This window comes from Papio anubis, chromosome 19 (genome assembly GCF_008728515.1).
Source record: "Papio anubis isolate 15944 chromosome 19, Panubis1.0, whole genome shotgun sequence".
Taxonomy (NCBI): Eukaryota; Metazoa; Chordata; class Mammalia; order Primates; family Cercopithecidae; genus Papio; species Papio anubis.
The window spans coordinates 55,724,454-55,732,516 of NC_044994.1; positions in this window are offsets into that span (position 1 = coordinate 55,724,454).

The window sequence follows — 8,063 nt, forward strand, 5'->3', positions numbered from 1 at the left end:
GAAACAATGCTGCAAACCCTTTCACAACCCTGTGAAACCCTGTGTGGTCCAGTTCCTGAGAGGCCACAGACAGTACCGAGGCCTGTTAGGAACCGGGCCCTGCGGCAGGAGGTGAGCAGCAGGCGGGCATACAAAGCTTCCTCTGCATTTACAGCTGCTCCCCATGGCTCACATGACCGCCTGAGCTCCGCCTCCTGTCAGATCAGCGGCGGCATTAGATTCTCATAGGACCTCGAACCCTGTTGTGAACTGCACATGGGAGGGATCTAGGTTGCGGCTCCTTAGAAGAATCCACTGCTTGATGATCTGTCGCCGTCTCCATCACCCCCGGATGGGTCTGTCTAGTTGCAGGAAAAGAAGCTCAGGGCTCCCATTGGTTCTACATTATCATGAATTGTATAATTATTCCATTATATATTACAATGTAATCATAATATAAATAAAGTGCACAGTAAATGCAATGTGCTTGAATCATCCTGAAACCATCCCCCTTCCCGCCGGCTCCTGTCTGTGGAAAAATTGTCTCCACGAAACTAGTCCCTGGTGCCAAAAAGGTTGGGGACCATTACTGTAAAGTATCACTCTCCCACCTTCACAGATAAGGAAACTGAGACTCAGATAGTGCACTAGTTTGCTAGGGCTGACACAGCAAAGCACCAAAACCGGATGGCTTAAAACAACAGAAACGTATCTGTCATAGTTCTGGAGGTTGGAAGCCAGAAATCAAGGTGCCAGCAGGGCTGTGCTCTCACTGACTCTAGATGGAACCCGTCCTTGCCTCTTCCTGGCTCCCGGTGGTTGCTGTTGACCCTCGACACTTTTTGGTTTGCAGCTGCGTCAATTCCGTCTCTGCCTCTGCCACCCGTGGCGTTCTTCTCTCTGTGTGTCTTGGTGTTTGTGTCTCCTCATAAGAACACCAGTCATGTTGAATTACGGATCCACCCTACCCTAGTAAGACCTTATCTACTTAATTAATATCTCAATGATCCTGTTTCCAAATAAGGCCACATTCTGAGATACTGGGGATTAGGTCTTCTACATATCTTTTGGGAGACACAATTCAACTAGTTAAACATAAGGAAAATATCTTGCTTAAGGTAACCCTACCTGCAAGTGGCAGAGAAAATTTGAATCCAATACTGACTCCCAAACTCCTTTTCTTTTCTGTACATTAATTTATGCAATTGCATTGATTGATGGTTACAATTTACTTAGGTTCATTTAAGCTTTGTATTTTCTTTCCCACAACCCCCTTTGCACCCCCAGTTTCTCAGCTGCTATATTGCCCACATAGGATTTCCTATGATAGCTTTTCTTTCTTTTCATTAGCTCTCTCTTAGCTGAGTAGGAAGATGGAAGGTCAGGGCTAAGGAGCTAAGTCAGACTCAGGGATGGTATCTGTGCCAGAGACACGGAGGGATCATGTCCAGTCAGGAAAAGAGAAATCAAGTATTTCAAACAGAGAGGATTTCATACAGGAACTGGTTGTAGGAGCGTTGGATTGGAAGGGCTGAGGGAAAGACAGAGAGAGAGACTACAGTAGGAACAACAAAAAGAGAAAGAAGCCATTAGTAGGAAATCATATGTGGGCATATGGCAGCCAAGGTATCTGGAGAAACCCCTTTTATATAATGAAATCCCTCTTACATAATAGCTTGTATGGCTAAGACAAAGGGAAATAAAAGGAAGCCGTTAAACTCCCCCAAATGACATAAGAAAAGACCAGAGTTGTTGTTTGTTCCACAGGCATTTGCCATCCATGGTGGGCTTGACGTTGGGTTTTAAGAGGCTATGCCCCTGGTGGCAAAGGTTAAGCCCAGCACCACACGAGATAGAATGTCAGAGCAGAGATAGTACACAAAGCCGGACCCCCAAAGAGTGCCATTCCTGAACTAGAAAAATCTCCCAGACGGAGAAACACTAAGAATACTTATCTATATCTTAGCTCTTGGTAAAGCGACAAACCAAACCAAAAGTTGCCCATGAAAAGACTCCCAAAAAAGTCTCCAGTGAAAGAGGTTATACCTATTTATTTTCATTCTGACACTTGCTGATTGAGAGAGCTCTTGACTGATGTTTGATAGCAGGAAACTGCCTACCCAGAAGAAAATAGGTTACCTGCTTGGGAAAAGAAAGCTCTAGAAAATCAAACGTTTTTAGTTCTTTTGGTTGTCTTTTGCTTTTTGTTGTTGTTGTTTGTTTTATAGCATTTCTAATCCAGTTTTTTATACTTCTTATAGAAGATTATTTTTCTTGATAGAAAATAATAGAAGTTCTGTTGTTGTTGTTGTTTGTGATGGAGTCTTTCTCTCTCACTCTGTCGCCCAGGCTGGAGTGCAGTGGTGCCAGTATCAGCTCACTGCAGCCTCCGCCTCCTGGGTTCAAGCCATTTTCCTGCCTCAGCTTCCCGGGTAGTTGGGATTGCAGGCACGTGCCACCATGCCCAGCTAATTTTTGTATTTTTAATAGAAACGGAGTTTCACCATGTTGACCAGTCTGTTCTCAAACTCCTGACCTCAGGCGATCTGCCCGCCTCGGCCTCCCAAAGTGTTAGAATTATAGGCGTGAGCCACCATGCCCGGCTATAGGAATCACTTTTAGAAAGAGAGAAAAACACATCAATTTAAAAGGAAGTGTATTGTCCATGTATCTCTACTTGTAATGGGTGAAGAGTTGGAAATTTGGTAAATAAGCCCAGGTTCCATGCAGCTTCTGTGACCAGTTGTCCCCTTTGACAGGCACCGGAACCCTTATTTGGATGTCATGGAGATGCGGCGAGAAGCTCATGGTTTATCTTTAACACCAGTGATTTACACTAAGAATTTACTTTGGGCATTTCAGTGATGTCTTGTGGAGCCTGAACCAGGCTATCAAAAATAAATATGTAACAGTATTTTCCTGCAAGGAATACTGACGTACTTAAAATAAGGCATCCTTGGCAGGCAGTGTGAAGTCAGAGAGCTCCTGCCTTCAGCCCATGGTTCCAATTAATACGCTTCCCATAGCATCATAGCTGCAACCTTGAGGATTTCTATCTCCCACCTGGACTAATAAATTGATCTCTTAGAAACAAGCTGTGAGCACAATTTTAAATTTAAATACTGTGTCTCTCAGATTGCTGTGCTTTCAGTCACGATATTAGCTCAAATGAAGGATGCACTGAATTGAATATCTGGATATGTTGGCGGAAGCCTTCAGCCTAATCAAAAAATTTATAGGCAGACAAATTTGCTCGGGAGCCAGACATCTTCTCTAAATCTAGACATGCAAGTCATTTAACCACTGATCTACAGTGTCCCTGAGCTTCCTCGAGGTCAATTAGAGGACCTTATCCATTTAGTTCAGCTTCATGACTTTAACAAATGATTTGCTGTTTTTTTTTTCTTGGTTACCAGAAGCTAATAAAAACTTCACGGAGATTTAGAGACAACTAATGACATCAGGAGCGTTGGCTGCCATGCCTACCTGCTCTAGTTCTCATTGGGAAATTCCCCATGCTCAGCTGTGAAAGAACAGAAAGGAAACCAATCAGGGGACGGGGATATTGATATCTAGCCTACACGGATGGAGAAGACATAGAAAGATATGGAGAATGACATCACAAAACCTTCAATGCCTTCCAGTCCACAGGCAGGCGGTCACTCACAGGTGCAATAACCTTTCGGGCTCTGCCTCTGAAAACATTCAGTGAAAACTGGTGACTTGGTTCATTTTTCAGGCAAAGAAATAAAGGCACAGGTTGAAAATAGACAGAGCTATAAAGCTTTAAGAGTGGCAGCTTTCTGTCCAAATTCCAACTAAAATAGTTATCCGATCTCTCTCTCTTTTTTTAAAGGCAGCAGGAGAACATAGATCCAAAATTCTGTGTAATCCACTCAACTAAGACTGCAACAACAACAAACAGTTTATGTTATTCTTGGCAGAGCTCAGATCTCAGGTGACATCAAAGGTGACTACATAGATATATATACAATGAAGTCAGCTTATAATTCACTTCTGTGAGATTTACAAATTTAAACTGCTTAGGGCTTACAGGTTTCTGAGAGACAGAGAATGCCACCAACAAGTGGATAGATGGCAGATGACACATGCAAGCCCCAAAGTGCTAATTTCCTGAATATACAAAGAGCACTTACAAGTTAATCAAAAGACAAATCAATGAAATAATGGGCTCTTGCCTATGTTACAAATATTTTCATCTGGTATGACATTTCCTCTTTGATTTCATTATTTTTGTGATTTTCATAGGCTTGTATTTTATGTGGTCAAATCTCTATGTCTTTCTATCGCTTGTATGTTTAGAAGGACGTTCCTCCTTCTGAAGTACACATATTTGATTTTGGATTTGAGAGGGCATTCATTTCTGATCCATCTATAAAGTTTTTGGTGTGTGGTTAATGGTAAAAATAGACTCACATTTTCCTAAATAATTAGCCAGTTGTTCCAGCTCCATTTATTGAGTGGTCCTTCCTTTCCCAACTGATGTGCGGTGTAACCTTTATCGTATATTAAATACTCACGTGTGCTAAAAATAAAAAGTCATTTCAGTTGAGTGCCGTGAGTTAATCCAAGGAGTTTGCAGAGGTGGCGTTTGCAGCATGAGGATGTCCTTCCTTTCCACTCCTCCCCAGAGACTGAAAACAGAGGGAAGGAAGCCAGGGAAACGTTAAACAAGGTCTGCTGCTCTGGATAATGTCTATGAGGGAAAAAAACGCCGGCTGAGATTTTATGATTTAAAGACTATTATGCTGCTTAAAGAACTAACTCTGCAAGAATAACAATAGCTGCTATTTATTGGGCGCTTGCTCTATGCCAGACACTGTTCCCAGCGGCCCCACCATGGCGTCACTCCATGCTTACGACCTAACCCTAACCCACGCTATGGACACTTTTATCATCGCCCCGATTTTGGACATGAGGAAACTGAGACGCTGAGACACCGTGTCCCTTACCCCACAGTCATTCAGAAGAACGGCCACCGCAAATGTGGCTAAGCCAGCCAGTCAACAAGAGCGCTGGGATTGTTACCTTCTTCAAAACAATACCTCTCAGCAAAGCCATCAGATGTCAGCCAACACACCAAGGAAGGTCCCTGCAGATGGAACACAGGGAGGCAGATGTTACCTCATGGGAGTGGCCCCAGAACGTAAAGGAGTCAAGCGCAGCAAATTCTAAGGTTCAGAGAAATGGACCACTGTCAATTTCCAGGAACTCATTTCGCCCTGTCTTTTCACATTCATGTTTCTCCTTTCCAGGAAAGCCAAGGAAAAGACTTTTCATCCAACTGGCTTAGGAGGCAAGACAGAAACCTTTTCCTCATAAGATCCTATCACAGCTGGGCTAATTCTGTACCTAAATCTTTGGAGATGAGTGGCCTCTGGGTGTTTTCATTATTTATAATTAATTGTTCATTTATCAGACATTTATGGAGTGTCTCAATGGGCAGCGAGGTGTGAGGCACGGGGATGTGGTAAAGCCCTCAAGCCTTCTGCCTTCACGCAGCATCCATTTGGGGGGATGCACCCCCACCCCAAGGCTGGGGTGTGTGCTGTGGTGTCACAGGAAGTGCTGCCTTTCTCGAATGGGGCTGTGTTTACACAGGGCCGGGAGAACCAGATGCTGAACTGGGGTCAGGCTTCAGGAGTCCTGGCTTTTGGGACCACCTTGACACTTCCTGTCTTCACAGCCATCATCCTATTTCAGGATTCTTATCCCCAAAACAGGAATATTAACACAGCTCCGCCTGTCTCTGCAGGTCATCACGAGCAAGCACCCAGTGCGTGTGAAAGCGTCTTGAGTGTGGGAGTTGCTGTATAGATGCAGAGTTTTACTACTGAAAGGAGGAATACTACTGTTGATTTGTTTTTGTTTCTCGGTTGTTGTGTGTGTGTTTTGTTGTTGTTGTTGTTGTTTTACCATCATGGTCCTACGTGGCTGGTTTGCCGGCCCAGCCTCAATGGCCAGTTGGCTCCAAGTCAGAAGACATGATCTCCTCCCCAGCTCTCCTTGCCATTGTTTAAAGCTCCTCCTGAGGAATGGGCTGCCTTGGTGTTTTGTCAGTTCAAACCACATCCTGCCTGTTTCCACTTTCCATAAGACAGCTCGCAACACCGGTGGTTTTCAGATGTGGCCAGCCTCTTGGTGAAGTGATAGCAGAGGCCTTGTTCACAGAAGTGAAAATAATTCCCCCCACGGTTAGCACATCAGGTGTGGGCATCGAGTGTACCCCGCCCCCCACTTGATCCCAATCCCTGGTTGGGTTTGGGAGTGGATGGCTGCCCAGCCTCCTGGTGCTGTCTTGACCCACAGCCTTCTCTGGGATGAGGACTAAGCCAGAGGCAGCAGGGACAGAGGTGTCTCAGGCTGTCCAGGCCTGGCCTGAATCCCACGACAGCAAGGGCGTGGCCTGCAGAGGTTGGAAACGACCACAGTGGCCTTCTAGTCACTTTACAGATGAGAAAACTGAGTCCAGGGAGAGCTGGTCAGTTGCAGGCGGTGCCTGGACTGGCACCTGGGTCTCTGGGCTCCAGGTTCAAGTTTATTCTAAGCAGACCGGTTGTACCCATCTCTGTAATTGAATGACTTGTTGGCATCAACAGAACTGGTAACTGGGTTTGGTCCTGGTGACCAAGGGGTACATCTCCCAGCTGGAAGCTGTTTGCTAAGAGCAAGGGTATGGCCCGCACTGGGCTACCAAACAACAGAGCAAGCCCACGCTCAGGGCGTCAGCAAGCAGGGATATGAAATAAAACAAACCTTTTGAAAGAATTCAACACTTGAAGGAGAAAAAGAGGAGGAGGTGAAGGAGGGCAGAAGGAAAGTCGGAAGCAGCAGCAGCGAGTCATCATGAGAAAATCAGAGCTTTGTGGGATTTTAAAACTTGTGGTTTGGAAACATTTTTATTATTTAGTTGTACGAGGGCAGACACCACCATCTTTTAAATGTTCACAGGAGGCCAAAGTATGCGAGAGCCGCGGCCTAAAGCGGGGCTGTGGGCAGAGCCAGACCTGGGCCTTCAGAGTCCGGGGGAAGGGCTCAGGACCGGGCTGGGCAGCACGTGTCCCGAGTGTGTCACCCATGGCCCCACGATGTCCAGTGGGCAGACCAGGTCAGCAGGCACATGGCCCTCTATCTCTACTCCCTTCTGGGACGGTCTGGGAGGCTAAGGTAGCCCTGACCATAGAAAACATGGATTTTCTAAAACTTCTTCCCTGGTGACTTCTGCCCTTGAACAATGCTTATCTATCACAAGGTTGAAGGCTCTCCTTATCTTTCAAGGGTATGAGGTGGCCTGTAAATGCTTCACTTATTAACTCAGCTCTGATTCTCCCTGGGAAGCTAAGGGCTGAGTGAAACTCTAACGAGGGCATGTGGACAGCTTGTGGTGCCCTGTAGCTCCGCACCGTGGGCCTGCAGGTGCACGGCCAGTCCCATGGCCTCCAGAGGAGCAGCGCAAACCCTTAGCCTGGGTGGGGAAGGAGCACAACGCCAACAGAACTACTGCTGGAACGGGCCCCTGTGAATCAGCAGCACCTGGAAGCGCCCCATCCCAGGCCTGTCCCAGCCCGGCGTCTGAGCTAATTACAGCTCCGTTGTGGGGAGAGTCACCCGTGTCAGTTTAACTGACAGCCCAGATAAGAGGTACTGGGCTGAGTCTCACAGGTTGCACAACAAACCACTCTGCCAACTGAGGGCAGAGACAAGACTTTTTCAGTCCCTACGGTCAGAAACGAATTTCCTGGATGGCTGTCTTCTCCATCTCCTCTCCACGTCTTATTTTTAGTTTTCAAGTTGGTCTGAATTAGTCTTTGACTTGTTGGGGGTGGGGTGGGGGGACGATGATGGGTGATTTTCTCCCTCACTCATTTAAGCATCAGCCTGGTATCTGGTATCTGGCCGGTGCCTTCCTTTCGTGGTTCAAGATGTGTCCAGGGCTGTTGTATCTCATTGACCAGGGTTGGGCGCCCATAAAGCCAAGGCCACCAGCTCCACTGTGATGAGCAGATGAGCTTGGCCATGTGGCAAACTGAATTTAGTGCTGCAGCATGTTCAGTGGATTCATG